The following is a 27,519-nucleotide window of genomic DNA, read 5'->3' as shown; positions in this document are numbered from 1 at the left end:
TCTTATGTTTAACAGGGATCACATTTCAGTTGATTTTCAACACTTAAGAATAACTGTGTATTAATTACAGAATTAAACCAGTCATATTAAGTAGAACAGACAAAAAACCTACTAAGAGGGATAATGTATTAAGTTGTTCATTAACAGTCAGGGCTATGCTGATCAAGTCACCGTTTCCCATAGTGTCCATTTCACTTCAACAGGTTTCCTTTTTGGTGTTCAGTTAGTTGTCACCGATCAGGGAGAACATATGATATTTGTCCCTTTGGGACTGGCTTATTTCACTCAGCATGATGTGTTCCAGATTCCTCCATTTTGTTGCAAATGACTGGATTTCGTTGTTTCTTACTGCGGTATAGTATTCTAAAGAGTACATATCCCATAATTTCTTTATCCAGTCTACCGTTGATGGGCATTTAGGTTGGTTCCAGGTCTTAGCTATTGTGAATTGAGCTGCAATAAACATTAGGGTGCAGACCTCTTTTTTGTTTGCCAATTTAAATTCCTTTGGGTAAATTCCAAGGAGTGGGATGGCTGGGTTGAATGGTAGGGTTATCTTCAGGTTTCTGAGGAATCTCCAGACTGACTTCCATATTGGGTTGACCAGTTTGCATTCCCACCAACAATGGGTTAGTGTCCCTTTTTCCCCACATCCTCGCCAGCATCTGTTGTTGGTAGATTTCTGCATGTGAGCCATTCTAAGCAGGGTGAGGTGAAACCTCATTGTGGTTTTGATTTGCATTTCCCTGATTGCTAATGACCTTGAACATTTTTTCATGTGCCTGTTGGCCATTTGGATTTCCTCTTTTGAAAAATGTCTGTTGAGGTCCTTGGTCCATCTCTTAAGTGGGTTGTTGGTTTTGTTTTTGTGGAGTTTCTTGATCTCTTTGTAGATTCTGGTTATTAACCCTTTATCTGTTGCCTAGTTTCAAAAAATTCCTGGGAAAATGGTATTAGAAGATAATGTGCATTTCCATGTATTTTTGAAGCCCTCCCATATATCCATGGTAATATAATTCCGATTCCAACCTGATACCACAAAATTTTGTCCCTTTCCATGTGTTTAACTCTTCTCTCCTATGATAGCAAACTTTTTTTTAATCTTCAATATATTTACTTTGGAAATAAATGCTGATTTTGGTAACAAATCCCCTGTCTGTTTCCTCCCTGCTGATACTTTTCTCACTCCACTCATATTGACACTACACCACAACCCAGTTGGTACTTATCCAACAGAGGTGCCTTCCTGACCCTATTCAAAACCACTCAGACACCTTTTTCACCAAGTTCAAGTCCCGACACATCACACTCCAGCTACTAAACTCATACTCCCAATTGCTTATTCATTCCACTTTGGCATCCCACCATAAACTGTTATCCTATTAGCACACTTCCCATGCAGACATGATCATCACTTGAGAACTCAATTCTGCATGGCAGACAGTGTAAATAATGTAAATGCCCTGATAATCATGTTTATGATTTCAAAACCGTGCTGGGCAACCATGTCTCTTCTAATGCCCTTGCAAATCTCTCCTTCTCCCTTGTGGTCTCTGATATTCCATTCCAGGCATTTTAATGCTCTCCTTTGCCCCTCCTGGGTTTAAGTATCACATGCTAGGCTGTTATGGTAGCCTTTTCCCAAGAGAAGCTCCTTTTACTGCACTTAGCTTCCACATCCCACTAAGTCTCTCATTCCCCACATTGGTCACTGCCATGGTTTCCCATGTGACCCACTCTAGGGCACTCCAAATTGGCTTACTACTGCCACCCAGCCTATAGACATGCCCTCTTTGACAAACGAATAAGATTGTAACAGCTCTTTCTGGTCATTTACTACCACCACATCTGGATCTCCAAAACACATTCTGGACATGACCACACTTGCCAGCCACCCTGTCGTCATGCAGGCTCCAGCACTTGACACTAGTCTCACTGCTGCCACATAAACTAGTGCTGCATGGTCTCCTCCCACCAGGCTGCTCTACTCCTTTGTGTCAGACCAGAACTCACATTTACAGCAGGTGCAGAAGGCTATTTTGCTAGGCCATATTTAATAGATTTTGAAATTAGTTATTTAAGAAGTTAATCAGGAAGGAAAAAACCAGGTAATATACATGATGATAATGAAATAAAAATGTAAATTCTGTGTAGTAGATTTCCAAGCAGTAGTTTGGATTACAAAATCAATTTAGTGTGTCAAGATGATCCTTGATTAATGAAATTGAACAGTATAGAAGAAAATAGAAAACACAATAGAAAAAGTCAGAATGCTGTCATCTAATAATGGAAATGAAAATGTATTACTGTAAATGAAAATGTTGTTGATTTTTGAAGATGATGGATGGATGGATAGATGGATGGATGGATAGACAGATGGTTGATAAATAGAAAAAAGATAAGAAAGAGGAAAGAAGGGAATGGGAGGGAAGAAGGAAACAAAGAAGGAATGACTGGAGGGATAAAAAAGATGATGTAGTGAAATGTATCTTCATATTTACATTTTCAAGACTGATCTCACACAGGATCTCCTAACCCTGGATTATACATGTATCAGACAAAATCTTCCAAGCCTTGTATATATGGAGATAGATCCAGGCCTGGGTTTGCTATTCTGCATGAATTTATTTGTCAAAATCTAGACCACTAGGAGGAAGTCTATGTTTTTCACGCTTCCTGTGATTTCCCAGCTTCAGTAACAATGAAGTATCCCCACTCATAACCACAAGTGAGCAACTTCTTGACTTTCTCTTGTTTATAAGGATGACTCCTATAGGACCTATAAGTACTATAGGAGCCACCTATGTTAACAGTTCTCCAAGGAAAACAGATACACGTGTGTGTAAATCCATCCCATGAACTGGTGCTTTCTGTTTCTCCCTGGTTCTGTAATCTGCAGAAGCTCATTATCTAAGGGAAGCAAGAAGATAGTGGCTAGATATGCAGAGATTGGGGGCTGCACTAAGAACATCATTTCAGTGGAATTATTCCTGGTTATTGTTTTTTATAGAAAACTTTAATAAATATAATTTTCAAAAGTATAACTTTTGCATTATAGTTATTCTTCTCCCCATAACCACCCTCTCACCCACAAACCATCCCATCTCCTACTTCCTCTCCATCCCATTCCCCACATTTGTCTGTGTTATAACATACATTGATGTTCCATTCGTTTATTTCTGAATAACTTAGAGTTGCATCAAAACACTTTATTTATGGTGTCATCAGTTAACCAACATTTATAATGTCTCTATCTCTTGTAATAACTATGCATGGACACATGCTTTAATTTCTTTTGGGAAGAATTCTAAAAATGGAATTGCTGTATCATATTGTACCTCCACATTTAACATTTATGAGAATGGTGGAACTATTTTCAAAGATGCTGCACAATTTTATAAGCCTGTAAGAAATTTGTGAGGATGCCGAATTTCCAGTATCTTCAACATTATTTGCTGTTGTCTATGTTCTTTGCTATGTTCGTTGTAGTCTGTATTTGTATTTTCCAGTTATTAATAATTTGGGGGTATTTTTATCTGTGCACTCATTGGCCATTTGTATACCTTCTTTGTGACAATTTTTATTCAAGTCATTTACCCATTTAAAATAATTATTTGTAGTGAGAGAGAGGAGAGATGGGGGTGGAGAAGGGGATCTTCAATCTGCAGGTTCACTCCCCAAGACTAGGAGTCAGGAACAAAATCCAGTCTCATTAGTTGGTGGCAGGAGCCTCACTATATGTACCATCATTTGCTGCTTCCCATGGTGCATGTTTGCAAGGATGCTGGAATCTGGAGCAAAGCCAGGACTCAAGTCCAGGTACCCCAAAATGGGATACAGGCATCCCAAGGGGCACCTAACTGCTAGGTCAAACTCTCACCCATCTTGCTTTTTAAATTCACTATTAGCATTTTATCATTGAGCCAAAAGAGGCTATTGTGTATTCTGGATATAAACCCTATACTAGATATGATTTGAAAATAACGTCTCTCTTGTATGGGTCATCTTTCACATTTTTCAAGGTGCCTTTTATAATACACCTTCTTTAATTTCAGTGAAGTACAGCTTAATTTTCTTTTTTATTCATTTTTGGCATTGCATCTAGATCCTTTACTAACTTAAAACTGCAAAGATTTATACTTATATTTTCTATATATGTTACCTCTCACATTTAAGTATATGACTTTATGAGTATGTGTGTGTGTGTGTGTGTTGAGTGTAAGGAAAACATACAAACTTAATGCTTTTGCTAGTTCATTTTTAAATTTGAACTGATATGTAAATATTATATGTAATTCTGGATTACCCTTTGATGATTGGATTCATGTATATATTACATAATGTTCAAATCAAGGTAAACCTATCTGCCTTCTCAAACACTTATTTCTATATGGTAAAAATATATAAAATCATTTCTTCTACCTTTTAAAAATTACTGTATGATCTTTACGTGCATAATCATACTGTACAGAATAACTTCTTCTCCTACCTGTCTATGAATTGGTAGCATTATTCAACCTTTTCCCATCTCTCTCTTCTCCCAGGTCTCCTTAGCCTCTGAAAGTGATCAATCTACTCCCTATTTCTATGAGATCCACTTATTAAAATTCCACAGAAGAATAAGATCATGTAGCATTTGTTTATCTGTATCTGACTTGTTTCATTTAACATTATGAACTCCAGGTGCATTCATATTGCTGCAAACCACAGAATGTCAATGTTTTATGAATGAGCAGCACTCTATTGTGTATATGTACCATGTTTTCTGTATACATTCACCAGTTGGTGGGCACTTAAGTTATTTCCATGTCTTGGTTATTGTGAATAGTACTGTAATAATCACAGAGGTGCAGATGTCTCATCAGCATACTGATTCCATTTCCTTCAGATATAGTAGTATATTCATTGGAGGAATTGCTTGGTCATGGGTTCCTTTATTTTTAATTTTTGAGGATTTCCAACTCTGTTTTCCATAATTTACTAATTTATATTCCCACCGACAGTGTGCAAGTTGTTCTTTTTCAACACAGTCTCAGTGGCACTAGCTATCTTTTCTTTTTGTTGGCTTATTTTCATTTTTTTTAAAAACAGAGGCCAACAGAGATTTTCTAAACTTTGCTTCACTCCTCCAAAACCTGCCACAGCCAGGGCTGGATGAGCACAGGGCTCTTATATGGGTGACAGGGATTCAAGTAGTTGAGCCAAGACCTGCTGCCTCCAGGGGTGCACGTTAACAGGAAGTCGGATCAGAAACAGAAAAGCCAATTCTCAAACCAGGTACTTCAATAATGGCAACTTAAGCTATGTGCCAAATGCCTAACTTGGGTCTAGTTTTATGCTTCTGCATGTGGAAATGCAATTTCCCAATAATTTTCCTGGATAATCCCCAAAAATGTAGACAATAAAAAATAGATAAATTCAATTTCATCAATGTATAAAAAGCTTCTGCATGAGAAAAGAAACAATCAACCAAGATTGATTCATTCTTGTTCATGTCAATATTTAATGGCTCCTGCATCATTTTTTAAAGGATCAACACTTTCCCCTCGTTGATTTTGTTTATATTCTTTTTGAAAATCAATTACACTTAGCTGTGAGGGTTTATTTCTGGACACTGGATTTCATCTAATTTCTATGAAGTAAAACAATATATATTGATTTATAATATATAATCCATATTATATTAAATACATATTATTCCATTTAATATATAATTATATAACATAATCTGTAAATAAAATATAGATCAATATGTAAATATCTATCTCATCTGGTATCTCTCCTCATACTGGTACCACAGTGTATTGATTAGTTTGTAGTAAGTTTTTAAATCAGGAAGATTGAATGCTCCCATTTTGACGGAGAGTCAGATAGAGGTCTTGCATCTACTGGTTCACTTTCCAAATGTCTGAAACAGCCAAAACTGGGCCAAGCAGAAGCCAAAACTCCAGAACTCAATCCAGATCTTTGATGGCAGAGTCCCAACTAATTGAACCACTATCTACTGCCTCCCAGGATGTGCATTAACTGGAAGCTATATTGGAATTAGGGTGATAAAACTTGAACCAGGCACTCTGACATGGGATGTGGGGGTTCATGTGGCAACTTAACTGCTGCACAAAATGCCTGTCACTTTTCTACTTTAAAATTGTTTGTTTTGGATATTCTGGGTCCTTTGCCTCTACCGGGGATATTAGGATCAGTTTATCTATTTCTGCAAACAATGCAACTGATGATTTGATAGGAGTTGTGTTGAATCTGTAGATCGGTCTGGAGAGTATTGCTTTCTTAAAAATATAGTATTTCAATGCATGAACATAGGATGTTTTTCCATTAGTTGCTAGATTTATTTTGAAAACATTTTTTTTAGTTTTCACTTACAATTCATTTATTTGTTTTATTTAATGCTTAAGTATTTTTTGAAAGATGTATCTATTTATTTTGAAAGCCATAGTTAGAGAGGGCAAGACAGAGATAGAGGGAGATCTTCTATCTGCTGGCTCACTCCCCAGATGACTTCCAACAGCCAACTCTGGGCCAGGCCAGAATCTAGGAGCCAGGAGCTTCAGCCAGGTCTCCTGTGTGCATGGAAGGGGCCCAAACACTTGAGCCATCTTCGACTGCTTTACTCGACTGTTAGTAGGGAGCTGTATTGGAAGTGGAGCAGCCAGGAAATGAACCAGCTCTCATATGAGATGCTGACTTTGCAGGTGATATCTTTTACCCATACACCACAATGCCAACCCCTGAATATATTATTTTTGATGTTGGTAACCAAAACCCTTTTCTTAATTTGATTTTTAGTTTTTCATTGCTAATGTGTAGAAATACAATTTCTGTTTATTGACTTTGTATCCTGCATCTTTGATGAACTTACATCGTAGCCCAATAGTGTTTTAATATATTCTTTGAAATTGTCCATAAGAGTCCAAACCATGCAGATAGTTTTACTTCTTCCTTTACTAAAAAGCATTTTAGTTCTCAATTATCTTGGCTAGAAACTTCAATATAATGTTAAGCAGAAAAGATAAGCAGAAGGTCTTGTTTTATTTCTGACTTTGGGGTAGAGCATGCAGTCTTTCAACATTAAATATGAGCTGACTGGGAACCTTGTGTTAGATGGCCTTTAACAAGTTGAGGAAGTTCCCTTCCACTGGTAACATTTACAGAGTTACTTTTCCTAAATCCACTGCTATGATAATTTTCCCTTGATTTATTCATATTTTACATTACAGTAATTGATTTCCCATGTGCAATCACCTTACATAGCTGTGATAATTCATGCTTGGCAATGCAGTATAATCCATTTATTAGTCATATGTTACTGGACATGGCTTGCTAGTATTTTTTTTTTATCTTTTATTTAATGAATATAAATTTCCAAAGTACGACTCATGTGTTACAATGGCTTCCCCCCCATACCGTCCCTCCCACCCACAACCCTCCCCTTTCCCACTCCCTCTCCCCTTTCATTCACATCAAGATTCATTTTCGATTATCTTAATATACAGAAGATCAGCTTAGTATACCTTAAGTAAGTATTTCAACAGTTTGCTCCCACACAGAAACATAAAGTGAAAAATAATAGATGATTTTTTTTAAATGATGATGAAATCAGATCAGACCTATTGTCATGTTTAATCCCAGTGAGAGTCAAGTTGGGAATTGATAATTTCTTTTTTTTTTTTTTTTTTTTTTTTTTACAGAAGATCAGTTTAGTGTACATTAAGTAAAGATTTCAATCGTTTGCACCCCCATAGAAACACAAAGTGAAATATACTGTTTGAGTACTCGTTATAGCATTAAGCCTCAGTGTACAGCACGTTAAGGACAGAGATCCTACATGAGGAGTAAGTGCACAGTGACTCCTGCTGTTGACTTTACAAATTGACACTCCTGTTTATGGCATCAGTAATCTCCCCATGCACCAGTTATGAGTTTCCAAGGCTATGGAAGCCCCTTGAGTTCTCCGACTCTTATCTTGTTTAGACACGGTCATAGTCAAAGTGGAGGTTCTCTCCTCCCTTCAGAGAAAGGCACCTCCCTCTTTTATTGGATGTGTACTACATTCATAAAATATATAGATCTATAGAATTATTTTTTAAAGATTTATTCATTAGAAAAGCTGAGTGACAGAGAGGGAGAGACACAGAGTGGGGGGAAGAGAGAGAGAAAGAAAGTGATGAGAGAGAGAGAGAGAGAGAGAGACCTCCTATTCATTGATTGCTTGACTTCCCAAATGGTTGCAACAGCCAAGTCTGGGCCAAGCTAAAGATAGGAGTCTGGATTTCCATCTGGGTATCCCATGTAGTTTGCAGGAACCCAAGTGTTTGGGCCATCTTTCACTGTCTTTCCAGGAGAATTAGTAGGAAGCTGGGATAGGAAGTAGAGCAGCTGAGCTTTGGTACACTTATACAAGATGTCAGTATTGAAGTGGCTGTGCCATGCTCACCACCACCACCCCAAATTCTTTAATTGAAGTATCTTTTATTTTGTTATCAGGGTAGTACTGGTCTTACAGAACTGACTGGGCTGCATTTCCTCCTCTTGTATATTTTGGATCCATTTGCAAAGAATAATTGCTTCTTTTTAAAATAATTGGCTTGTTATCATTCACCAGTAAAGTCATTTGGTTCCAGGCTTTTCTTTATGGGAATTTTCCAGATTACTATTGCAATGTTTTTATTTTACAGATTCATTCAAATTTTCAATATCTTATTGAGCCAGTTTTAGCTATTGTTGTCTTCCTAGAAATGTGCTCATTTCATTTAACTTCTCTAATACATTGGGATACAGCTTTTCAAAGTGTTCTCTTGTAATCTACTCTCTTGTTGCAAATACAGCAGTGACTCTTCTTCCTTAGTTTCTGATATTTAGTAATTCACATTTTCTCTCTTTTTCTCTTGCACCTTCCAACTAATCATTTAAACTTTTATTGATCTTCGTAAAGAATCAACTTTAGATTTTATTAATAGTCACTCATTCTTTTATTCTTTGTCTCACCAATTTCTACTCATTTTCTTTGTCTTTAAAAATATCTTTTTATTTATTAGAAGGCAGAGTAACAAAGTGAGGGAAAGCAAGAGATCTTTGATCTGCCAGTTGACTCCTCAGATGACCTCATTTGTCGGGGCTGTGCCAGGCTGAAGCCAAGAGATTTGAGCTCCATTTGGGTCTCTCACATGGATGGCAGGAGCCCAATATTTGCATTATCTTCCAGTGCTTTCCCAGGTGCATTAGCAGGGAACTGTACTGGAAATGGAGCAGCCAGGACTCTCCAGCCATCAGATAGGGGATGACGGCAGCTTAACCCACAGTGCTACAATGGTGTCATGCCCCTCCTGCTTTCCTTTTTTTTTTTTTTTTTAAAGATTTATTTTATGTATTTGAAAGGTAGAGTGACAGATGGGAGACAGAGATCCATTCTTTTCTTCTTTCCACAGTATTATACAGTTAGAAGCTATTGTTTAAGAAGCATTCCCATTTTAAATGTAGATGTTTATAGCTGTGCATTTTTAGGTAGGAATTGCTTTAGCATGGGACATAATTTTAACTGAATTTTCCATTTTTCATCCATATTGAGGTCTTTCATCTTATTACTTCCATTTTCTTCTTTAACCAATGGGTTTCTAGGCATGCCATGTTTAATTTCCACATATTTTGATTTTTGTCAATTTCTTTTTGTTATAAATTTCTAATTTCATTCCATGTGGGCAAAGAAAGGAAACCTCCAACTTTTCAGCCATGGCAACATGGAGCTGAGGGGATAAGCAATGCCAGTTCTGGGCAAACTGTGGGGTGGGAAGAAGGAGTCCTGTGTTATGGATTGCACTTGCATCCTGTGCCTAAGCTGGACAGGCTCCGCGGAGGGGAAAGGGCAGGCTGTTAATCATGTGCCAGAGACTCAACTTTTTATTGTAAATTTTCTTGGATGAATATTTCCTTAGCTGCAGTATGTACTTAGAGAAATTTCTAGAGATTTTTTTAAAACACTTTTTGGTTGTTTTTACTGGGAAGATGGCCATGGAACTCCTACTTTGCCATTACAGAAGCAAATCCACCATATTGGAGACTCCTGTATATTTTCTGAATTCAATATCATATGTAAAAATACATATTAAGAATCAGAACCCATAGATATGTACAGTTTCCTACATCAAAAAATAAATTAAGAGAATAATCTTGATTTTATTGTCCTATTGTTGACTTAGAATATTACAAAAGAAGCATTAGTTATGAATTGTACATTTCACTGCATTTATCATTTTAGCACCAAGTGTTGATGGAATATATTTTTTTTTTTAGATTGCGGCCTATACTCTTTGGCCATCATTATTTTGGGGGAGTTTATTTACTTAGTAAATATAAATTTCCAAAGAACAGTTTATGGATTACATTGGCTCCCCCCCCCCAATTTCCCTCCCACTCGCACCTCTCCCATCTCCCGCTGCCTCTCCCATTCCATTCACATCAAGATTCATTTTCAATTATCTTTATATACAGAAGATCGATTCAGTATTTATTAGGTAAAGATTTCATCTGTTTGCACCCACACAGAAACACAAAGTGCAAAAATACTTTTTCAGTACTAGTTATAGCATTACTTCACACTGGACAACACATTAAGGACAGATCCCACATGAGGAGTAAGTACACAGTGACTCCTGTTGTTGACTTAACAATTTGACACTCTTGTTTATGGCATCAGTAATCTCCCTAGGCTCTAGTCATGAGTTGCCAAGGCTATGGAAGCCTTTTGAGTTCACCGACTTCGATCTTATTCTGACAGGGTCATAGTCAAAGTGGAAGTTCTCTCCTCCCTTCAGAGAAAGGTACCTCCTTCTTTAATGGCCTGGTTCTTTCCACTGGGATCTCACTCGCAGAGATCTTTCATTTAGGTTTGTATATATATATTTTTTTCCAGAGTGTCTTGGCTTTCCATGCCTAAAATACTCTCATGGGCTCTTCAGCCAGATCCAAATGCCTAAAGGGCTGATTCTGAGGCCAGAGTGCTGTTTAGGACATCTGCCATTCCATGAGTCTGCTGTGTATCCCGCTTTCCATGATGGATCATTCTCTCCCTTTTTGATTCTATCAGTTAGTATTAGCAGACACTAGTCTTCTTTGTGTGATCCCTTTGACTCTTAGACCTATCACTGCGATCAATTGTGAACTGAAGTTGATCACTTGGACTAGTGAGATGGCATTGATACATGCCACCTTGATGGGATTGTATTGGAATCCCCTGGCATGTTTCTAACTCCACCATTTGGGGGAACTCTGATTGAGCATGTCCCAAACTATACATCTCCTCCCTCTCTTATTCCCACTCTTATATTTAACAGGCATCACTTTTCAGTTAAAATTTAAACACCTAAGAATAATTGTGTGTTAATTACAGAGTTCAACCAATAGTACTAGAACAAAAAAAATACTAAAACAGATAAAGTATTACATTGTACATCAACAGTCAGGACAAGAGCTGATCAAGTCACTGTTTTTAATAGTGTCCACTTCACTTCAACAGGATTTCCCTTTTGGTGCTCAGTTAGTTGTCGCCAATCAGGGAGAACATACGATATTTGTCCCTTTGGGACTGGCTTAATTCATTCAGCATGATGTTTTCCAGATTCCTCCATCTTGTTGCAAATGACTGGATTTCATTTTTTTTGACTGCTGTATAGTATTCTATAGAGTACATGTCCCATAATTTCTTTATCCAGTCTACTGTTGATGGGCATTTGGGTTGGTTCCAGGTCTTAGCTATTGTGAATTGAGCTGCAATAAACATTAAGGTGCAGACAGCTTTTTTGTTTGCCAATTTAATTTCCTTTGGGTAAATTCCAAGGAGTGGGATGGCTGGGTTGTATGGTAGGGTTATATTCATGTTTCTGAGGAATCTCCAGACTGACTTCCATAGTGGCTTAACCAGTTTGCATTCCCACCAACAGTGGGTTAGAGTCCCTTTTTCCCCACCATCCTCTCCAGCATCTATTGTTGGTAGATTTCTGCATGTGAGCCATTCTAACCGGTGTGAGGTGAAACCTCATTGTGGTTTTGATTTGCATTTCCCTGATTGCTAGTGATCTTGAACATTTTTTCATGTGTCTGTTGGCCATTTAAATTTCCTCTTTTGAAAAATGTCTATTGAGGTCCTTGGCCCATCTCTTAAATGGGTTGTTTGTTTTGATGTTGTGGAGTTTCTTGATCTCTTTGTAGATTCTGATTATCAACCCTTTATCTGTTGCATAGTATGCAAATATTTTTTCCCATTCTGTAGGTTGCCTCTTCACTTTCCTGACTGTATTTTTGAAGTATAGAAACTTCTTAATTTGATGCAATCTCAAATGTTAATTTTGGCTTTGACTGCCTGTGCTTCTGGGGTGTTTTCCAAGAAGTCTTTGCCAGTACCGATATCTTGCAGGGTTTCACCAATGCTCTCTAATAATTTGATGGTGTCGGGTCATAGATTTAAGTCTTTAATCCATGTTGAGTGAATTTTTGTGTAAGGTGAAAGGTAGGTGTCTTGCTTCATGATTCGGCACATGGAAATCCAATTTTTCCAGCACCATTTATTGAATAGACTGTCCTTACTCCAGGGACTGGTTTTGGATCCTTGATCAAATATGAGTTGATTGTAGATGTTTGGATTGATTTCTGGTGTTTCTATTCTGTTCCATTGGTCTATCCATCTGTTTCTGTACCAGTACCATGCTGTTTTGATTACAATTGCCCTGTAGTATGTCCTGAAATCTGGTATTGTGATGCCTCCAGCTTTGTTTTTGTTGTACAAGATTGCTTTATCTATTCGAGGTCTCCTGTGTCTCCATATAAATTTTAGCATCATTTTTTCTAGATCTGAGAAGAAGGTCTTTGGTATCTTGATTGGTATTGCATTGATTGCTTTTGGGAGAATGGACATTTTGATGATGTTGATTCTTCCAATCCATGAGCATGGAAGATTTTTCCATTTCTTGGTATCCTCTTCTATTTCTTTCTTTAAGGTTTTGCAATTTTCATTGTTAATATCTTTAACATCCTTGGTTAAGTTTATTCCAAGGTATTTGATTGTTTTTGTAGCTATTGTGAATGGGATTGATCTTAGAAGTTCTTCCTCAGCTGTGACATTGCCTGTGTATACAAAGGCTGTTGATCCTGCTACTTTGCCAAACTCTTCTATGAGTTCCCACAGTCTCTTAGTAGAGTCCTTTGGGTCCCCTAAATAAAGAATCATATTGTCTGAAAAGAGGGATAGTTTGAGTTCTTCCTTCCCAATTTGTATCCCTTTAATTTCTTTTTCTTGCCTAATATCTCTGGCTAAAACTTCCAGAACTATATTGAATAGCAGTGGTGAGAGTGGGCATCCCTGTCTGATGCCAGATCTCAGTGGAAATGCTTCCAACTTTTCCCCATTCAATAGGATGCTGCTGGCTGTAGGTTTTTCATAAATTCCTTGATTATATTGAGGAATGTTCCTTCCAAACCCAGTTTGTTTAGAGTTTTCATCATGAAAGGTTATTGTATTTTATTAAATGCGTTCTCTGCATCTATTGAGATAATCATATGGTTTTTATTCTCCAGTCTGTTAATGTAGTGTATCACATTGATTGCTTTGCGAACATTGAACCATCCCTGCATACCAGGGATCAATCCCACTTGGTCTGGGTGGATGATCTTTCTGATGTGTTGTTGCATTCTATTGGCGAGAATTTTATTGAGGATTTTTGCATCTATGTTCATCAGGGATATTGGTCTGTAATTCTCTTTCAATGCTGCATCTTTTTCTGGCTTAGGAACTAAGGTGATGCTGGCTTCACAGAAAGAATTTGGAAGGATTCCCTCTTTTTTGATTGTTCTGAATAGTTTGAGAAGAATTGGAGTTAGTTCTTTAAATGTCTGGTAGAATTCAGCAGTGAATCCATATGGTCCTGGGCTTTTCTTTGTTAGGAGGGCCTTATTACTATTTCAATTTCTGTCTCTGTTATGGGTCTGTTTAGGTTTTCTATGTCTTCCTGGTTCAATTTATATAGATTTCATGTAGCCAGGAATCTATCCATTTCTGATAGATTTCCCTGTTTGCCGGTATACAAGTCCTTGTAGTAATTTCTGATGATTCTTTTTATTTCTGTGGTGTTTGTTGTTACATTTCCTTTTTCATCTCTGATTTTATTGATTTGGGTCTTTTCTCTTCTTTTTTTTTAGTTAGTTGGGCCAATGGGGTGTCAACTTTGTTTATTTTTTCAAAAAAAACCAGCTCCTCGTTTGGCTGATTTTTTGTAATGTTTTTTTGGATTCAATCCTGTTGATTTCTTCTCTGATTTTAATTATTTCTCTTCTCCTACTAGATTTGGGTCTGGTTTGCTGCAGATTTTCTAGATCCTTGAGATGCATTGAAAGCTCATCTGTTTGGTGCCTTTCCAATTTCTTGATGTAGGCCCCTATTGATATAAACTTTCCTCTTAACAATGCTTTTGCTGTATCCCATAAGTTTTGGTATGTTGTGCTGTTATCCTCATTTCCTTCGAGAAAATTTTTTATTTCTCTTTTCATTTTTTCTATGAAAAACTGTTCATTCAGGAGCATGTTGTTCAATCTCCATGTGTTTACGTATGCTCTAGGGATTCCTGAGTTGCTAGTTTCCAACTTCATTCCTTTATGATCTGAGAAGCTGCATCATATGATTCTGATTCTTTTGAATTTGCTGTGTCTTGCTTTATGGCCTAGTATGTGGTCAATCCGAGAGAAGGTTCCATGTACTGCTGAGAAGAATGTAAATGCTTTATGTGTAGGCTGAAAAGTTCTGTATATATCTGTTAGATCCATTTGGGCTATAGTGTCATTTAAATCTACTGTCTCCTTGTTGATCTTCTGTCCTGTTGATCTGTCTGTTTTTGAGAGTGGAGTATTGAAGTCCCCCAGTACTATTGTATTGGGGTCTAAGTCTCCCTTTAAGTCCCTTAACAAATCTTCTAAATAAACTGGTGCCCTGTAATTAGGTGCATATACATTGATAATCGTTATATCTTCCTTTTGAATGGATCCCTTAATCATTTTATAGTGCCCCTCTTTGTCTGTCCTAACAGTTTTTGTGGTAAAGTTTATGTTGTCTGATATTAAGATGGCTACGCTCACTCTTTTTTCATTTCTGTTGGCATGGTATATCTTTTTCCAGCCTTTCACTTTCAGTCTGTATGTATCGTTGTTGGGAAGATGTGTTTCTTGTATGCAGCAAATAGAAGGGTTTTGTTCCTTAACCCAATCAACCAATCTTGTCTTTTAATTGGACAGTTCAAACCATTAACATTCAATGTGACTAATGATAAGTAGTAACTTTGCCCTACCATTTGCCAAATATATTTTCTAATATATGTTTTGAACTTCCTGTGATCTTTTGCTGTGAGGTTTCCTTCCTTTACCTTCTTTCATATTGATGACCATGTTTCTGTGTTTTTGCCTGTAGCACATCTTTAAGCATCTTTTGCAGGGCTGGGCGAGTAGCAACAAATTCTTTCAATTTCTGTTTGCTGTGAAAGGTCTTTATTTCACCTTCATTCACATATGAGAGCTTTGCAGGATATAATATTCTGGGCTGGCAGTTTTTCTCTCTTAGCACCTGGGCTATGTCTCGTCATTCCCTCCTAGCCTCTAGGGTTTCTGAGGAGAAGTCAGCTGTGAGTCTATTTGGAGATCCTCTGAGAGTAATCTGACGTTTCTCTCTTGCATATTTCAGAATCTTTTCTTTATGTTTCACTGTGGTGAGTTTCATTACAACCTGTCGTGGTGAGGATCTCTTTTGGTCATGTTTATTAGGGGTTCTATGAGCTTCCTGTACTAGGATTTCTCTGTCCTTCTCCAAACCTGGGAAATTTTCTGCTAGTATCTCACTAAAAAGGCCTTCTAATCCTTTCTCCCTCTCCATGCCTTCAGGATCTCCTAGAACCTGAAAGTTGGGTTTTTTAATAGTAACCTGTAGATTCCCAACAATATTTTTTAGATTTCTAATTTCCTCGTCTTTTCTTTGCTTTGACTGTATACTTTCCTGTGCTCTGTCTTCTAAATCTGATATTCTCTCTTCTGCTTCACCCATTCTCTTTTGAAGGCTCTCTAATGTGTTTGTCATTTGATCTATTGAGTTCTTCATTTCATTATGATTTCTGGTCACTATCACAGTTTCATGTTCTACTAGTTGTTTCATTTCACTTTGATTCCTCCTTAATATTTCATTTTCACGAGAGAGATTTTCTATCCTGCCCATTAAGGATTTCTGTAGTTCAAGAATTTGTTTTTGAGAACTTCTTAATGTTCTTATCAATTTTTGAGATCTGCTTCTTGTATTTCTTCTATTTCATCATCTTCATAATCTTGAATTGGGGTGTCTTTTTCATTTGGGGGCATCATAGTGTCTTCCTTGTTCTTATTACCTCGGTTTCTGCGTTTGTTTGGCATTGTGAAGATATTCTTTGGTTTCTTCACTGTGGTGCTTTTTCTCATTATACTACGACTCTAGATTAAGTGTACTGTCTGCTTTTGATGGATCCTTAGAGGCTGTGATGAGTGTGGCCAGAGAGCTCTCTTTGGTTCTTCAGGGTTAAGGGTGTGCCAAAGGTAACTCACCCAAATTGTTTTCTCTCTCTCTCTCTCTCTCTCTCTCTTGCTCTCTTTCTCTCTCTCTCTCTTTTTGACTCAGTTGGGAAGTAATTCCACACAGCTGAGTGGAATTGAGGGTAGTTGATATATGAGATCTGGCCCCTGTGGGTATTCGTTTGCTCTACCCCTGGGACCACACAAAGAGTTTATGCGGCCCTCAGTGTGGTCTCAAATTTCTCTGCAGTCTCTCACCAGGTTGCCAAGGTTACTGAGTCTGTGTACTCAGTGAGTTCTCGTCCCTCCCCCCTCTCAGATTTTCACAGTCTCATTTCGTTAGCTCCACACTTTCACTAGGTCCTAACCTCCTTTTTATTTCTCCCCACCAAAGTCAGGTTTTTCTGCTTGGCTAATGGCGGGCACCACTTTACATATGTAAATGGCGCCTGATCTTTGTCTTGCTTGGCTTCTTAAGGTGAGTGGAGAGAGAGGCTAGTGTCCGTACCGGTTCCCCTTATTTATTCGTTTTTTCTCTCCTCCAGTCAGTCTGGTGGTTTTTGTCTCACCTCCCCTTCCAGCGCTGGCATGCAGACTCTGTGGCTGGGCTTCCATGCGGTGGGCAACCTTGCTCTCCCCCTAGGTCCTCTGTGTCACATCCACTAGATCCGGAAGAGTTTCCTCTGCAATTTTTTCCTGAGCCTTTTCCTGAGACTACAATAACTCCACTTTTATTAAACTATCTTTTCCTGGACTATCGGTGTGTGCCCTCACTATTCCGCCATCTTCAGGAAGAATCTCGGAATATTTTGACTTATTTATCTATGCTTTTATCACCTCTTCCTCCCCAACGTTTGCTGACATCACAGGATCAATTTATGAATGGAAAGACATGTAGCACTCATTGACACATTTCTCAGATCTTTTTGGCAATTCACCTGTATGTTTATAGCCAAACATAAGGAGGACATGGAGAACAAGCACTCATAATACATCCGTGTAATGATGTTAATGAAACTAGTTTTAAATAAGTAGGAAAAATTGAACCATCATGTGTTGCAAGAAATTAGATATATTAAATCTTGCTGATGTGGTATCATAGAACTTATTGTATTTTGCTAAATCTTACTGAAGACTGAAAATGTGATATGTGAACACTGTGGAATCCTACTCAGCCTTAAAAAGAAAGAAATATCGTCTTGTGCAACAAAATAGAAGCAACTGGAAATCATTATGCTTAATGAAATATGACAATCCCTGAAGACAAATAGCATGTTTTCTCTGATATGTGGCAGTTAACAAAAACTGTATGAGAATGAAATGGACATTGTGATACGATTGCTGTTTTTATCCCTTGTTTACACTCCTGTGGCACTCTGATCTCCACTTTTTACTTCTTGAATATTATGGTTAGAGACTAATAAAAAATGAGAACTATTGATGTCTAAGGTGTATTATAAAAAAGAAGACTTTCCAAATAGACTTTTTTCTAAGCTTTACTGTACATTTTTCTACTCTGTAAACATCAAATTTGTAGTAAGCACTTATTAAGTACATGCTGTGCCTTAAGTTGTAGCTTAGATATGCACTATTTCATTTAATAACACCAACCTTGAGTTAAGTACCATTTTATTTTACTATCACAGGTGGGGTCATTTGTAGGATTTTTGGAGACAAAAATACATTAAATAATGTTCAAAATTACATAACTATGGATAGATTTGGTTTTTTTTTTTTTGCTCCAAATTCCAAGATCTTAACTATCAAATTATTTTCTTATGCAATACAATTTATTTGGAAAGAATTCCAGAATTACATTAACATTTATTGTCTTATCTGATTCTATACCAGTTGCATAAAGAATGGACTTCTGGTGTCATTTGTCCCATTTTATGGTTTCATCCACTGAAACATTCCTACTGCAGATGGCTAAAATTTTTAGAGATTTAGCGTCTCTCAATTTTATGGTTGTTAACCCTGAGTTTTTTTTTTATTTATTTATTTTTTTGACAGAGTGGACAATGAGAGAGACAGAGAGAAAGGTCTTCCCTTTGCCATTGGTTCACCCTCCAATGGCCGCCATGGCCAGCATGCTGTGGCCAGCACACCGTGCTGATCCAATGACAGGAGCCAGGTACTTATCCTGGTCTCCCATGGGGTGCAGGGCCCAAGCACTTGGGCCATCCTCTACTGCACTCCCTGGCCGCAGCAGAGAGGTGGCCTGGAAGAGGGGCAACCAGGACAGAATCCGACGCCCCGACCAGGACTGAAACCCGGTGTGCCGGCGCCGCAAGGCAGAGGATTAGCCTAGTGAGTCACGGCGCCAGCCAACCCTGAGTTATTTTTAAAAGTCTACAACCAGAGTACATTTAACACTGTTTAACTCCTTCACCCTGTTTATTTTGCAAATCAATCAAATTGTCTCAAAGGTAAAAATTATATTACATATATTTATATCATCCCTGATTCAGCAATAAATATTTTGTCCATAGTTTTGTTTCACTTTGATTTTCTCTGTTGAATCCAGCATACTTTTCATAAATTGGATGCTATATTTGCATCTGTGGGTAATACTGAGATGTATAGGCTCAGTAGACAATTGGCTTATCATAATTATGCCATTGGGCTAATCCTTTTTAAGGATTACAAAGTTCTGACTACTCCTGTTAGTACTGTCAAATCCTTGGTCTTTTCTCATATGAGTCAGTTTGCCTGGCTCTGGATAAATCCATTAGTTAGGAAATCTTGTTTTCATATGCTAAAGACTGAGAAACTTGGTCAAAAGAGTAAGTAGGATGGAGGAAGTACTTAAGAGATCCTTAAAGTAAAATGCAATATTTCAGTATATGCCTTATAGGTCTCTGGTTTTCACAGCTCTAATAGCATCACAATAGGTAGAGAAGGGAAAGAACTAGCATTTTCTTTCTCAACTTTGCTAGTATTTAGAAAATATGTCTCAAATCAAATCATAATATTACACTCACACATACACATACACACATTTTTCCTTTTCTGTCTCAACTAAAAGTAGCTAAGATAGAGACACCCAGTATATGTACAATGGAGAAAGAACACACAATTTATTTTTACTGTTAAATAGAGTTGACTGAAATATACAACAGAACTGGGGCATTTTAATTCCTCCAGTATATTAGATTTAACCTCCCTGCCATTAGGAGTGCTAAAGCAGGGCCTTTGTCTCTGTGGAGAATGCACACACCCGTGACCCAGCCAGGACTGAGTCTGCTGGGATTAGTTTTTCTCCCAATCTCACTCGATGGGGAGGAGCTAATGTATTCCATACCTTCCCCTTCTGATGATTGTGGCCATTTTTACCAACTCTCAGTGAGAACGTTAAAACTGAGAGACCTGCATTTTCTCAATATACTGCTTTTTCATTTTTTACAAAATTTACTCACTTGCTTCTCTCATTATAACATAATTATTATGAGTTGTGACTTTGCAAGGAAGCACATTAAAATGTGCATTCTATTCTTACTGAGGCACCATTCTCAGTGTTAGAATAGAGTAGACAAGAATTTCTGCTAGGATAGACCTTATATTCTAGAATAAAATTCTAGGGATAAAATGAACACAATATATAATTAAGTTTATGGAATTTAAAAGATAAGAGCTCTGGGGGAAAATATGGCAGGAAAAATGAAAATGGAGTGCACAGGTACTTAGAGTTTCAGCAGTGGTGGCTTTACAGAGAAGGCAACATTGAAACCAGGAATTAAATTGAGAAGATAAACTGCTGTAATCTGAGAAAGAATGTTTCAGCTGCAAAGAGAAGGGGCTCCAAAGCTCTGAACTGGTGTGTTTGAGGAAGAGCAAAGACGCTGGTGGTTCTGGAGTAAATTAATAGAGAAGGAATGTGGTAGAAAGGAAGTCATCAGGAGCACGGGCTGGTGCTTTGGTGTAGTAGGCTAAGTCTCTGCCTGAAGTCCCAGCATCCCATGTGGATACCGGTTCGTGTCCCGGTTGCTCCACTTCCAGTCCATCTCTCTGCTACAGCCTGGGAATGCAGAAGAAGATGGCCCAAGTGCTTGGGCCCTTGCACCCGTGGGGGAAGTTTCCAGCTCCTGGCTTCTGATCGGCTCAGCTCCGGCCATTGCAGCCACTTGGAGAGTAAACCAGCAGATGAAAGACCTGTCTCTCCTTGCTGTCTGTAACTCTACTTCTCAAGTAAATAAATAAAATCTTAAAAAAAAAAAAAAAACTGCAAGGGCAGAGAACACATCTGGTGGATGAGTTGTTAGATAACTTTGCTGTTGTACAAATATCAGTGCATTTGTACTTTCACATACTTCATTACAGTGTCACTAGATGATAAAATCATTAGGGCCAGCATCTTCTTTATTGTCCATTATTGATAGAACTGTTATGCAGTTTGCATGGTGGCAATTACTCTGAGTGAAATTAGTCACTGTTGGAAGAACCAGAATATAGTAGTGATATTAATAACCTTAAAATTTTAAAGAATTATTACAGATCCTTCCTTAAGAATACTCTGGAAGAAGCATATGAGAAATTGTACCAAATATTGATAATTCCCTATCGATAACTTATAATTTCATATCAATAGTTTATAACTATCAGTAGTGCAGGCTAAGTCTAGAGTAATATCTGTAAATGATGAAAAGCAATTTCAATATGTTTATACTTTGGAAACAGAAAATACATGATTTAATATGACTATCAAGGTATAGTTTGGAAACTGGTGCTGGAATGTAGTGGACTAAACCTCCATCTGTGGTGATAACATCCCATCATCCCATGTGGACATCATTTTGTGTCCCAGCTGCTCCTCTTCCAGTCCAGCTCTCTGCTATGGCCTGGGAAAAAAGTAGGATGACCCAAGTCCTTGGGTCCCTGCACCAGCTAGGGAGACCTGGAAGAGGCTCCTGGCTCCTGGCTTTGGATCGGCCCAGCTCCAACTGTTGCAGGCATTTGGGGAGTGAACCAGCAGAGGGAAGAGCTCTCCCTTTCTGTCAGTAACTCAGCCTCTCAAATAATTAATAAAATCTTTAAAAAAAAAAAAAGGGGGGGGGATAGTCTGATCAATTTGAATGTTTGAATTGCCATTAATCAGAATAAAAGACATCTAAATGAAGAGTAATTCAAATTTAGGGATATTTATCTGAATTTTTTTTTAAGATTTATTTTTATTCATTTGAAAGGTTACGGAGAGAGGTGGTGACAGAGAGTGAGGTCTTCCACACACTGGTTCACTCTGCAAATGTCCTCTATAACCAGAACTGAGCTGATCTGAAGCCGGGAGGCACGAGCCAGGAGCCTCTTCTGGGTCTCTTGTATGGGTGCAGGGGCCCAAAGAATTGGGCCATCTTCTGCTTTCCCAGGCCATAGCAGAGAGCTGGATTGGAAGTGGAGCTGCTAGGACTAGAACTGGCACCCATATAGGATGCTTGCACTGAGGCCTGGGTTTTTATCCCACTACACCACAGTGCTGGCCCTGAATTTGAAATACTGTTTTCCATCTAGTGTGGACTCAATGTGTTCATACAGAAGTCATATGTTGAAGCCTAACTTCTCAATGTGATAGTATTTAGAGGTAAGATCTTTGGAAAGGAATTAGATCTTGAGGATAGAGTCTTCATTAATGGTGTTAGCATCTTTACAGGAGATGAAGAAATCAGGGCTCTCTGCTCTATACTGTATATGCACAATGAGAAGCCAGTGGTCTGAACACCAAGAGTACACTCTCCAGACACCATCTGATTAAGGTATTGAATAGATGTTGAGTGTAAGTTTGAGGAAGAAATATGGGCTGTAAACACACAAATGAAGTACTATCATTTAAGTTCAATTTAAAACTTCGAGTCAAGTGAGATTCACAGTGGGCAGTTGAGGGAGAGGAGCACAGCTTTCACAAGGAAAGGTTGTCATCAATACAGTCTATTGTTTACAGTGAGCGAGTCAAATGGGGGAGATTTTCAAAAGAATGATTTGGAAGCGATGATGAGGAACACCATTTAAAGGAATATAAGTATAGGGAGAATAGGTTCTCATGACAGCTCAGTTTTTATTCAAGCAAAAAGTATTTGGGAGTGTTTTAGGACATAAAGCACTTGGCTCCTTTTAGAAAATGAGTTCCTGAGAGAATTGTGTTTGAATTATGTTTCTACAAATAGTAGTTTGTGATTTGGAAAATTCCTTAACTTTGTTAAGCATATGCTATTATAATCTATAAAGTAGACATCATAGTTTTCACCAGATAAAATTATTTTAACTATTAAGTATGATCAGATATGTATAGTGCTTAATATATAATAGAAGAATAAAATGATAACTATCATTATTTCTGTGACTTATGTTGAATATTTGCTTTATTTTAGATTTGTTTGCTTGATTGTTCCTTTACTGCTAGACAAAATTAGAATTAGAGGGCCATTTTTAAGTTGATTAGATACCTTTGTTTCCCAATGCCAAAAATTTTGTACAACAAAATATTTTTGATACTAGACTTGAATAGTTTCTCCCTAAATATAACAAAAGTCTAGGGAATTTTCTTTTTAAGACTTTTTAGAAGTGTGTGTGTGTGTATGTGTGTGTATATATATATATATATTCACACACACATATATCTATTACTCTGGGTGGAACTAGTAAATAAATACTCATCTTAAAACACTTCTAATTTCTTATTCATTTATTTATTTGTTTGAGAGTCAGGGTTGCAAAGAGAGAGGAAAAGACAGAAAAGGATCTTCTACCTGCTGGTTCACTCCCCAGATGACAACAGCAGCCAGCGCTGAGCCAGGTAGAAATTAGAAGCTTCATGCAGGTCTTCCACATGGGTGGAAGGTACACAAACACTTGGGCCATCTTCTGCTGTTTTTCCCAGGCCATTAACAGGGAACTGGATTAGAAGTAGAGCACCCAGGACATGAACAGGTGCCTAAATGAGATGCCTGTATCATAGGCGGTGGGTTTACCTGTTCTGCTACAAGGCTAGCCCCAAACTGTCTATACCTAACATAAACAAGAGACTCTGCTGTCCCATCTCTGGGCTAAGGCATTTCATTTTTTTTCTTAAGGTTTATCAATACTGTATTAGTAAAATCAGTATTGATGTTAAGATAAAAGAAGAAGTTTTGAGATTTATGACTTCATGTATTATTTTCAGATTTTTATATTTTAGAGTACATTTATATTTTTATTTGGCTTTCAGCTATCTTTCAAGTTTCAAATATGTTATACTGACATATTGTATATCATATTATTTGTATTTTTGGAATAGAGATAAACCAAGTTTCTTTTTAAATTAGATTCAATTTGAAATGCAAAGCTTATATAAGATTCACTAGTGACAAAAAATACCCGTCTTGACATAAATAGAATGGATGAATTAATTGATATTGAAATAACATTTTGTTAAAAGGCCAACACCTGAACCAAATCTTGCCTCAAGTAGTTTAATAACATAAATCCAAACTTGTTTGACTAACTCAAAAGAAAAATGATCGTCTGCATCTTTTGCTGATTTGTATCTCTTTCAGAGTCCTTAAGGGCTCCTATTTTATCTTAATGTCCTGTGAAATGTGTAGAATCATTCTGTACATAAAAAGTGCACTCTACCAGATGGTCTATAATGCTTGTTCATTTTTAACATGAACAGAATATTAATTTAGAGAATTGTTTTTCTTTTCTAAATTTCTTTCTTCTGATGTCTAAGAGCATTGTTTGCTTGGATAAATATTTCTATTGTCACTAATGATAATGCTGAGAAGTCAGTAACTCAAATTCAGATGCAGTAAGTAATCTGATGGGGTTGACTAGAAAGAATAATTGCTTTGATTTTTAAAGGTATTATTTGTGCTTCAAGAAAAAAAAAATCAAATACTAGAGTTGTGATCATGCTGTCAATCATACAACAGCAAACCAGTGTCTAAATTCCATTACTTTCCAGCTTCCAGAATTTACCATCATTGGATCATTTGGCCTAAGACAATGAACAAAACTGAGTAGCAAGCCTTTTCTTGGCATACTAACTGCCTTGCTGTTCCTCCAACTCACCTGTTTCACTCACTGTTCCCTCCACCTGGAACAAACCTTACTTAGCCTCCACAAGTAATTGCCAAAATTCCCCATGTTCAGAATGGCTGTCCTGGGTTCCTGTATATCTCAATGGAAATCTTCACCTTGTCCTCCTTATGTCATTCCTCAATTTTTTTATATTTTAGTAACCCTGATAAGAATATGAATAATATGTGTTTTAATTAATTATTTTGATCAGTCTCCCTGAATACAATGTAAACTGCTCCATGGCAGGATGTTTGTCTAGCAAAAGCCCTATGACTTAACACAGTATACATGCTCAGTTAATATCTGTTGAGAATTAATGAGTATTGTATTATTGTTTTCCACCCTTTTCACTTAGGTACATTGTCTAAGAGACGATGGTAGGATCTGGGCTGGAATGCAGGTAGCTTGCTCCAGAGTCGCCCTAGTAAGACCCATGAGAACAATCCAAAAGATAATTGCTATCACACTTTTCTCAGACCTTGAAGAAGAGGCTCAGATTTGAAACATAAGAAACATAAGAAATATTCTTAAACTAAGGAGGAATAATTTCTCTTACATTGTGGAAAATACTGAATAACACTACCGTCTGTCTATCCATGGTTAAATAGTTTACTATTATAGCTTGATAAGGAAGATAAATCTTTGTACTAAGTAACTGTAGCTAGAACGGTGGCAAAATAGTATTATCATTGACGTCTTTTGCATTTTCTATTTACTAATAAAGTTACTGTGAGGCTTAAATGAGATAAAGCATGCAGAACTGTAATGTACTTCCTGATGTATTACAAGTTATTTTGAGATGGCCAGTTAGACTCTCATGTAGAAGAAATGTTTTGAAGTGCTCTACAAGTGCAGATAGGGCACATATACACACATAATCAAATATTAATACTTGAAAGATCATGGCTCCTGTTGATATTTCCAATTATTCATTTAATGTGTTATCTCTCCTTTGCATATTGGCAAAAAGAGGTATTTTCATACAAGCACTAGCACATATATGTGTCTTGGGTAGATTTCATAACTGTGATGCACTTAGCATTCTTGCACCTTGCTTTTTTGTCTGAGAAACTATGAATCTTCTCTAATAACTACACTATTTGGACACAGGCCCTGAAACAAAAGTATTGGCCAACAGGATAAAATGAAGAAAACTATTAAATATTTTCTTCCAAACTATGGTTCTTCAAAATTTCTAACATAAACACAATGTCACATAGGAATGAAGTAAACAAATTATTGAGACTCCCGATCCTTAAAAGCCTGAGGTATTTAAAGAGTTAAATAAAAATAAATATTTCAAGGTACGTCAGGAATTAAAAATAATGTACATTAAAAAATAAAATGACACAGCATAGAAAGTGTTCTCATTTCACAAACATAACATTAAATACTAGAGTAGATCAGAGAAATTAAAAGGTTAAAGGTCTATGTGGATTTATAATTGCTTATACAAAACTGTGTTTCAGGATTTATTTTTCTTGACTTTTATGAAAATTCAAGATGTTCATTATCCTTCAAAAATAAATAAATGAAAGAATTTTATACCAAAGGGCAAACCAAAAGAACTTAATAATATCTCCAACAATGTAACAATCAGAAATGAGCAACTGAAAGAGAAAAACAAGAGAAAAAATAATCTAAGCTCTTTGATAAAATAGTCTCATAAATATACTACAATTCTTTATTCAAAAGTTCCTTTTTATTTATTTTTTAAAAAATATTTATTTGAGAGGCAGAGTTATAACAGAGAGAGAGAGAGAAACAGAGAAAGATCCAAATAGAAGCCAGGAGCCAGTAGCTTCTTCTGGGTCCCCACATGGGTGCAGGGTCCCCAACACTTGGACCATCTTCCACTGCTTTCCCAGGTCATAAGTAGAGAGCTGGATTAGAAGAGCTGCAGCTGTGACTCAATTCGGCACCCATATGGGATCCCCGTACCACAGGCAGAGGCTTAACCTACTATGCCACAGCACTGACCCCCCTCTTTATCTTTTGATGATACTTGTCTACCAAGTGAGAGAAAACATTGGGAAAACACCCTAGCAATAATTACCTATCCTGTTGGGTATATTTTTTAAAGATTTATTTATTTAATAAAGAGAGGGAGAGGGAAGAGAAAGAGAGCCAGGAGTCAGGAACTCCATCTGGGTCTGCCATGTAGGTGGCAGATGGCCAAACACTGGAGCTGTTTTCTGCTGTTTTGCAGGCACTTTAGCAGGAAGCTGGATTGTAAGTGGAGCAACCAGGACTCAGACTGGCACTCTGATAGGGAATCCCACATAGCAAGTGTCAGGTTAGCCCACTATACCACAATACCAGCCCATGCTAAAGCAATCTGTTGGTTATGTATTATTCTTTGGTTTCCATTGTAATTTATGTGATAGATTTTAAAATTCTAGATTTAAATGGAGTGTTTCAAATATGGTTCCGTATTTTATTTGTTTTAGTATTTTGATACAAGTCATTAGAAAGAAGAGAGAATGCAATAGTCTTTATATATTAATTAATTAATTAAATCTTGTCCCAGAAAAAAAGTGATAAATTTGTCCACTTAATTAAAACTGATTTAATAAGGGTTCAGATTTGGTGCGTTTACCATTTTAAATTGACGATGTGTGTTACTCATCTGAAGGTAATTCAAGTAAGCAATGGATTTAAATCTGAATTTCAGAGGGAAAGGCTGGCTTAGAGGCATAGGTATGGAGAGTCTTCAATATATAGATAGTATTCTACTTTATGTTTTTACTAGAGATTGAGAGAGAGAGAGAGAGAGAGCTAGTCAGCCAAACTAGATCCCACACAATTAATAAATGGGATCTAGTTTTGAATTCAGGCTCTTTGGCTCCCAATTTAGAATTCTTAACCAGAAAGCTTTACTAAGTTGAG

General features: G+C 37.2%; 1 protein-coding gene across 5 annotated transcripts in view; it reads left to right on the top strand.

The window, feature by feature from the left end:
• The window catches only part of PCDH15 (protocadherin related 15), a 1,661,037-nt gene that overhangs the window by 1,342,151 nt on the left and 291,367 nt on the right, over positions 1–27,519 (top strand). The window lies entirely within an intron of this gene.

Source organism: Oryctolagus cuniculus, chromosome 15 (assembly GCF_051225735.1).
Source record: "Oryctolagus cuniculus isolate XC-2025 breed Fujian yellow rabbit chromosome 15, ASM5122573v1, whole genome shotgun sequence".
NCBI classification, from domain to species: domain Eukaryota; kingdom Metazoa; phylum Chordata; class Mammalia; order Lagomorpha; family Leporidae; genus Oryctolagus; species Oryctolagus cuniculus.
The sequence above is the reverse complement of the archived record's forward strand: the minus strand, read 5'-3'. Positions and strand labels throughout refer to the sequence as shown.